The following is an 8373-nucleotide window of genomic DNA, read 5'->3' on the forward strand; positions in this document are numbered from 1 at the left end:
TCATGGACCATTTTTAGCTTGTACCAACTTTGGGCATTCATACGTGTTGAAGGTCATCCAAGAAAACCTTCATTGAGTTCATGACCCTCTGGCAAGAAAGCGGAGTGTCCTTGATATACCATCTTCTTCATGGTGCGTGACCTTTAGGAGTCTAACTGTGGCCCGCACAATGGAAATGCATGATAACCTGAAGTAACCAAACCTATCCCAACACCTCTATCCAGTGAATACAAACTTGAACGAGCTATGATAGATATTACCAACGAGAATGGAAGCCTATTTACCTGAGCACTCTCTGAATCCCGGAAAGTCATGAGAATGTCTCGAATATTGGCGGACCGTCAACCATCGCGCTTGCTCATATCTTGCATGGTGACCCCCTCCTCCCACAAAATCTTAAGTTCATCGACTAATGGACGAAGATACACGTCCATATTTTTGACTTTGTAGCGGCCGGGGATGAGTAAGCTAAGGATGGAGATATCATTTCTTCGTAAAAATCCATGGAGGGATATTGTAATTGACAAGGACTATAGGCCACACACTATAAGAAGTTGAGTGCAGACCAAATGGGTTCATGCCATCCATTACAAGACCGAGCCGAAGATTCCTTGGCTCTCGAGCAAAGCCTGGGAAGGTAGAGTCAATGTGGCTCCATGCGCGTGAATCTGCTGATATTCATTGAACTCCATCTATGGACCTATTCTGTACATGCCATGTTGTCAAGCTCGCCATGTTGGATGTACGAAACATGTGGTTTATGCGGAGGATAAGTGGAAAGTGTCTAAGAACTTTTTGAGGAATGGTTTGCCCTCACAAGTCCTGTCGATACCTATGAGAACCACACTTTGGACATGTCTCCATAGTCTCGTATTCTCCTTGAAACAGTATGCAATCGTTGATACATGCATGGATGCTGTTGTAGTCCATGCCAAGCTTTCGTAAAACATATCATGCATCATCATGAGACTCAGGCATGGTATTTGCAAGTGGTAATATATGATACTTCAGTAACCTTAAAAAAATCATAATACACCTTGAAAAAGCACAAATATTTTTAATGATAGTGCCGAAAAGAAATCAACGAAGCATACGTACAAGGTACCTGATCAACTCAGTCACACTCGCATCGCTCCACCCATATTTTGCTTGCACACTTAGGAGTGCAAGCAGTGTCTTCAGGCGAGATACTCGGCACCCATCATATAATGGTATGGATGCTTCCTCTCTAAGCGGATCAAAAGTCTCGATATCCATGGGAATCAATACATCGATCATTGCCTCCATCTCAGGCTCCAAGGTTGTAAGTAAGTCTCGAAGGCTATTTGTCTCCTCTAGTATTGACAGTATAGATTGGGTAGTATCTTCCAAGTGGTGGATTGGCTCAAGCACTCCATCCATCGCACGCCCACGAACTCTTCTAATTGGCTGCAAAGAATACACTCCTCCTTGGGACGAGACGTCACCTCCCTGGATAGAAAATTTGCCAGTCACACCCAATCTTTTTGTATATGGTATTCAATCAGCTTGCGAGTACAATGCATGATTGATATTAATTTTTCTTACCGTTTGCTGAAAATCCAAGATCGCCTAATCAATGATCTTAGATTAAAACTCACTGAAGCATTGTACGTGTTCTATAGACAATCGACTTTTTCGTCTAATTGCCAACTTACATTGAGAGCAAGGACATGGAACACACTGATTAAGATACGCCTCGCAATCTTGAACATCAAGACCTTCATCATTTTCCATTTTGTCTACGTTATGACAAACAATTTGTTTTTGTTATCATTCTTTTTTTCTTTCTTAAATTGTTTGAGAAGGGATTTATTCTCTTGTAACTCAGCAAAAATTAACGTATGTAAAGTCTCCACCAACCCACCCACAAATTAATGTATGTCGGAGTGTTTCCCGCGGAGTGTTTCCCGTCTCGTGATGTTGCACTAGACCTCGCCACCACTCTCTCTTTGTTTTTTATCCATTCATTATCTTCTCTCCTTCTATCTCTCTCTCTCTTTCTCTTTCTTTATTATGCTATATGTTTATTCCCTCTCTCTCGTTCCTTCATCCTTTTTCTCTTCCTCCCCATCTCTCATTTTCTTTAACAAAACATATCTCTCCATTCATTATCTTCTCTCCTTCTATCTCTCTCTCTCTTTCTCTTTCTTTATTATGCTATATGTTTATTCCCTCTCTCTCATTCCTTCATCATTTTTCTCTTCCTCCCCATCTCTCATTTTCTTTAACAAAACATATCTCTCTACTACCACTACCACTACCACTACCACTACCACTACCACTACCACTACCACTACTACTACTACTACTACAAACAAGAAAAGAAAAAAAAACTATTACTACTACTATCACTACTACAACAACAACAACAAATAAGAAAACTAGACAATAATAAACAAGAAAATCAAAAAATTATTATTATTACTACTACTACTGCTATAACAAACAAGAAAACCACTACTACTACTATAACCACGACGAGGACCACTACCATGACCACCACCACCACCACCACCACTATAATAAACAAGAAAAGAAGAAAACACTACTACTACTACGACTACTACAACAACAACAACAAATAAGAAAACTAGATTTAAAAAACTATTACTACAACAACAACAACAAACAAGAAAACCACTACTACTACTATAACCACGACTACAACGACTACGACTATGACCACAACTATGATTACGACTACGACCACGACCACGACTATGACTACCACTACCACTACCACTACCACTATACCACTACCACTACCACTATAATCAATAAGAAAAGAAGAAAAAACAACTACTACTACTATTACTACTATACTACTACTATAATAACAATAAACAAGAAAAGAAGAAAAAACTACTACTACTACAAAAAAAAACTAAACAACAATAAACAAGAAAAGAAAAAAAACTACTACTACTACAATAACAACAAACAAGAAAACAACATCTCCCTCCTCTCTCTCCCTCCCTCTCCCTCTCTTTCTCTCTTTCCCTATTATGTTTAATGTTTTTTCTCTCTCCTCTCCCTCTCTCATTTCCTTTTCTCTCTTCCTCTCCCTCCCTCTCCCTCTCCCTCTCTTTCTCTCTTTCCCCATTATGTTTAATGTTTTTTCCCTCTCTCTTTCATTCATTCTTTCCTTTTCTCTCTTCCTCTCCCTCTCTCATTTCCTCTCCCTCCCTCACTCTCTCCCTCTCTTTCTCTCTTTCCCTATTATGTTTAATGTTTTTTCCTCTCCTTCTCTCATTTCCTCTCCCTCCCTCACCCTCTCCCTCTCTTTCTCTCTTTCCCTATTATGTTTAATGTTTTTTCTCTCTCCTCTCCCTCTCATTTTCTTTTCTCTCTTCCTCTCCCTCTCTCATCTCCTCTCCCTCTCCCTCTCCCTCTCTTTCTCTCTTTCCCTATTATGTTTAATGTTTTTTCTCGCTCTCTCTCATTCCTTCTTTCCTTTTCTCTCTTCCTCTCCCTCTCTCATTTCCTTTCCCTCCCTCTCCCTCTCCCTCTCCCTCTCCCTCTCTTTATCTATTTTCCTATTATGTTTAATATTTCCCTCTCTTTCCTCTCCCCTCCCTCTCCCTCTCCCTCTTCCTCTCCCTCTCTCATTTCCTCTCCCTCTCCCTCTCTTTCTCTCTTTCCCTATTATGTTTAATGTTTCCCTCTCTTCCTCTCCCTCTCTTTCCTCTCCCTCCCTCTCCCTCTCTCATTTCCTCTCCCTCCCTCAATACACATGAATTTTAACAAAAATAATTAAAAGAGAAAGAGAAAACACAAAAACAAAGCAAGAATGAACAATGCACTCATCGTAAAGGCTCGAAGATGGATTCGGCGGCTCTTCTTCGCAACTGCGGCTCCTCTTCGCCCTCCGTGCACTTCCTCCTCTTCTTCGCGAACGGCGGCAGCGGCGGTGAGAAGCTTTCCTTCTCCCTATTTCTCTCTTTCTCTCCCTCTCCCTCTCAAATGCAAGATGTTCACTCTCCCTTTCACTCTCCCTTTCGCTCTCTCTTTTGTGTATGTGCGCAAAATAACACACTTGGCTTTCGGCCCACATTTTTTCCATCTAAGCACCGCCGCTAATAGCGACACTACTATTTTGCATCCAAAAGCGCCGTCGCTATACCTCCATATCCTTGTAGTGAGGAGTAGAAGGAAGAAAAGGGGTTCGAAGAAATTGAAGACGTAGAAGAATACTCCAAAAAAGAATTATAAAATGTAGAAGAATACTAACAGAGATGAAGTGTGTGAGTTTTTTTCAGCATTATGAGAAGATATAACTCTAATAGACAAAAACGTGTATAAAATAATACCTTCCTCTATGTTGCTCAGATTGCCAATCTGATGCCTCCATTGGCTCCGAAAGGGGGTAAAATGCCAGCACACCTAACCAGAGTTTTGCCAAATCACTCCTTCTTCATCTCCCACTCTAGAGTGTTGTTCACTGCCTGAAAACAGTGATCGCACATCGCGCAATTTTGCCAATCTCTCTTTTTACATAAAATCCTCTCAAATTAGCTGAAAGCTACATCCTTTCTTTTACATGTTATCATAATCTAGAAGTTGTCTACAGTTTTATGGATTTTTACAAGAGATAATATCTAAAATATCATAAATTGGTTAAACTTGTATAAAAATCTAATATTTTGAACCATGGACACTAATACTAATGTCTAAAATGGCATTGGCTCTCTAAATCAATAAGAAAGCCACACTCTAGATTTTTTTACACAGTGTGTGCATAGCGGCATGACATCCACCCCCTCCTAACTTGCATATCTTCTGGCATGTACCAAAGTCTTATGGGTTTGCAGTGTTAGAAGAAGTATCTTCTGCCATGTCAATGTCTTCATCTTCTACCTCTTCTTCTTCCTCTATGTCTTCATGCTCTTGAATTATATCCAAGTCTTCTAACTTATATGTTGAACTTTCTCTTTGTTTGAAGAGCTTAATTCTTTTTCTAGCTATGGGTATCTCCATGCTTGTCCCATCCAATTCAACCAATGAATATGTGGCATTGTTATGAATGACCCTTACCACATACGGGCCAAACCAACGCTTTACCATCTTCCTAAAAGCATTGTATTGATTGTTTAGGCCACTGTTATAGGCAAGTACCTAGTCATTTTCTTGAATTGCTCTTGGTCGAAGTCAATGTTGCCTATCAAATCTTCTCTTGTTCTTTAGTCTTGCTATCTTTAGCTTCTCAATAGTTGCTTGAACATCTTCAGACCTTCTTTCTAGCTGCCATATGTGCAAAGTCAGCAACTTTTCTCTACTGATGTCTTCCTCCCAAGGTAAAAGACTCCATGTGAGAATAGATTCTTCAATTGGCATAATTGGTTATGTTCCATACATAAGTTCAGCTGGCATATAGCCATTCACTGTACTGTGAGTAGTCCAGTCAACCCATAATGCAAAAGGTAGCATTTTAGGCCATTCTTTGATCTTTCCTCTACAAGACTTTGTTAGAGCATTGAGAATAGGCTCATGCCCTCTCTCACTTTTCCCATTGTCTTCAGGGTTGTAGGCTGATGTTAAAGCTAATTTAATACCCAATTGAGCAAAGAAGTTGCATGCCTCATCGGCATCCAATTCTCCTCTATCTTTGGTTACTTTGCCAACACAACCATATCTACAAAATACTTCTTGAAGCAAAAAGTGACAAACAGCTTGAGTGATCTTGGTTGTTAAAGCTTTACCTTCAACTTGATTAGTTAGATCTTCCCTTGCAAGCACTAAATACTGCATATTCCATATCTCTGTAGGCATGGTTACAAGATCAAGAACCCATCTATAATGTATAGATAAGGGATAAGTCAGTTGTAACCCATCTCGATGCTTGACCATAGAATACATCTGACATACATAATAGGTTTCAACAAAATGTGCTATGTCCTGATACATGTTTTGTCACCAATATTTTTCTTTGACTTTACTAAAGGTTCCCCATATGCCTCTATGGCTAGCCCACAGGCTTTCATGAAATTCCTTCATTACCTGTTGTTGCAATCTTTTGTTACCTAAAACTCGCGAATATGTGCTCCTTTCTTCTTCTTTGTGTGCTTCCATAGATGCCCTTCTTTAATAAAAAATCCATAAGCTTTCCTCTTAATCTACTTGAACTCTTCATCAGTCCAAGACTCCTCCTTCTTCATTGTGCTCAAATATTGGCCAATCTTCTTCAAGGAAATGAACTAGAACTTAAGCAATGCAATGAGCATGCTAGCTTCTAGTTGACTACCCTTCATCCATAGATAAATCTTTTATCTTTGTTGCTGCATGCTGATTTATAGTAGTACTTTTTCATATTCTTACTATACTTAATGCTATACCATTAAAAAGATTAGCTTCACCTGTAAGATTCAGCTTTGGGTTTATATATGCAGCAACTGAAAAGGTACTTTCAACAACCATGGTATGAAATTTAGCAAGTATAGATTCTTCAACTTCATCTTCTTCCATTAGCTCTTCTTCATTGTCATATCTTGCACATGATAGAGGGATCTACTGACATTACTTTAGAGCTTGAGGGCTATGAGGGTGAGTTTTTGATAAGACAGAGATGAACTAGAGATGGAGCTAAGTCTTAGGGGAGATAGGGAGAGACCAAATTGTTTAAAGAGCCAAGATATTTCATGCTCTTTGGGGGAGGATGAGAGTCAAGATAGTTATGATTGTTCTAATGAAGAAATGAGTAATGATAGTTCTGATAGTCTTAAGAGCATTGAAGAAAGCAGTGACAACTTAGAGAGTAAGCTTATTTGCCTTGATAGAAGTAAGGGCATAGATGGACCTAAGTGTTTGAGTGATGAGAAGAGAGCATTGAGAAGGAATTTTTGAGTTTTTTAGAAGGCTATGAGGGGGAGGGCTTAAAAATTGGAAGATTTAAAGTTGAAATTGAGAGTTCAGATCTATTGTTGAAAGAGATTGATGTGGTTGAGTGTGATAAGAGCTTCTAGGTGTAGGGGTTGATCAAGAGAGTATTGAGGTTATGTATTCTGACTCTTATTGTGATAGTGTTGTTGTTGTTGTTGTTGTTGAGTCTGGTGAGCCTTGTGAGTTGGCTGACGATGGTTTGAGTAGCCTTGGAGAGGTTTCTATTTGTGAAGTTGTTGATCTTGTTTTGAGTAGACCTAACCTCAAGCTTCTTGATATTTGTATGGATGATTGTATGGTTGATTTAGGCAATAATGAATAAGAGAAAACTTCATTTGAAAGTCTTGCAGTTTCTTTAAGTTCTCCTAAAGTTTTTGATGATGGTTGGGATGATTCTAATTGGGGTTTTGAGGATCTTGAGAATGACACTAATGAGAATGTGAGAGGAAATTTGAGTAAGGCTTTGAAAAGGATTGAAATTTTGAGGGAGGAGAGGTTTAAAAATAGGGAAATGGAGTTATAAGGTGATTGTGAGGTGGTAGTTGAGGATTTGGGAGTTAAAGTGTATTTGGCTTATGTTTATGACCCGAGTTTGTTGCATTGGGATGATGTTATTTGTGATATTGTCAACATGGAAGCTTCTTTAGATTTTTGTGAGGGTTCCCTTGAGATTATTTGTAAGGATACTATGGAAGGTGTTTACCACTCTTTGCGTGTGAAAGACTCAATGGAGTCATGTATTGTTGATGAGTTAAGAAGTGTGGTTGGGTATCCTAAAGTGTCCCCATATGTTGATGTATTTGGTTCTTGTAGTTTTGAGAGTCCGAAATTGATTCTCTTTGATGTTGTGCTTGATTTGGATATTAAAGTGGGAGACCCTTGTATAGCATTTTTTGAAGAAGCTATTCATGATTGCATAAATAACTCTGTGGATAAGTTTGAGTTTGGCAACATAGAAAGGGTCAACATTTTGTTTAAAAACTCTAGAACTAACATGTTTGTTCCTAGGGTGGATGGGTGGGATTTGACGATTTTTGTTGATGATGTGTTTTTCTTCGATGGTGAGGATTGTCTTGAAGTTTCTAGCTTGAAAATTTTTGGTGATTTTAATGAGAATTTCATGGATGTTTTTTATTTACCTATAGAGAAGTTGCTTGAAAGAGGTATAACATTTAATTTCTTTTATTTTGAGTTTGTTGAGGAGCTTGTGGATAGATCTTTGGACTCCATTTTTTAGTGGCTCATAAATGTTTCATCATTTTATGAAAGCAACTATTGCGCATGAATGCTTGTAGACTAGGGGGGTTAAATATGTCAACCACTTTCATGTAAAATGAAAATCCCTAGAAAAACATTAGATTGGTAGGAATTTTATTAGCTTAATTGTTTGTGTGATTGTTTCTTTTGTTGTCTTGTAGCTGGATTTTTTTGTGTTTGTCTAGATCATGAATTTTTTTAATCAATTTATTTGGATTT

Source organism: Lygodium microphyllum, chromosome 5, assembly GCF_053477565.2.
Source record: "Lygodium microphyllum isolate KBCC chromosome 5, Lygodium_microphyllum_v1.1.10, whole genome shotgun sequence".
Classification (NCBI taxonomy): domain Eukaryota; kingdom Viridiplantae; phylum Streptophyta; class Polypodiopsida; order Schizaeales; family Lygodiaceae; genus Lygodium; species Lygodium microphyllum.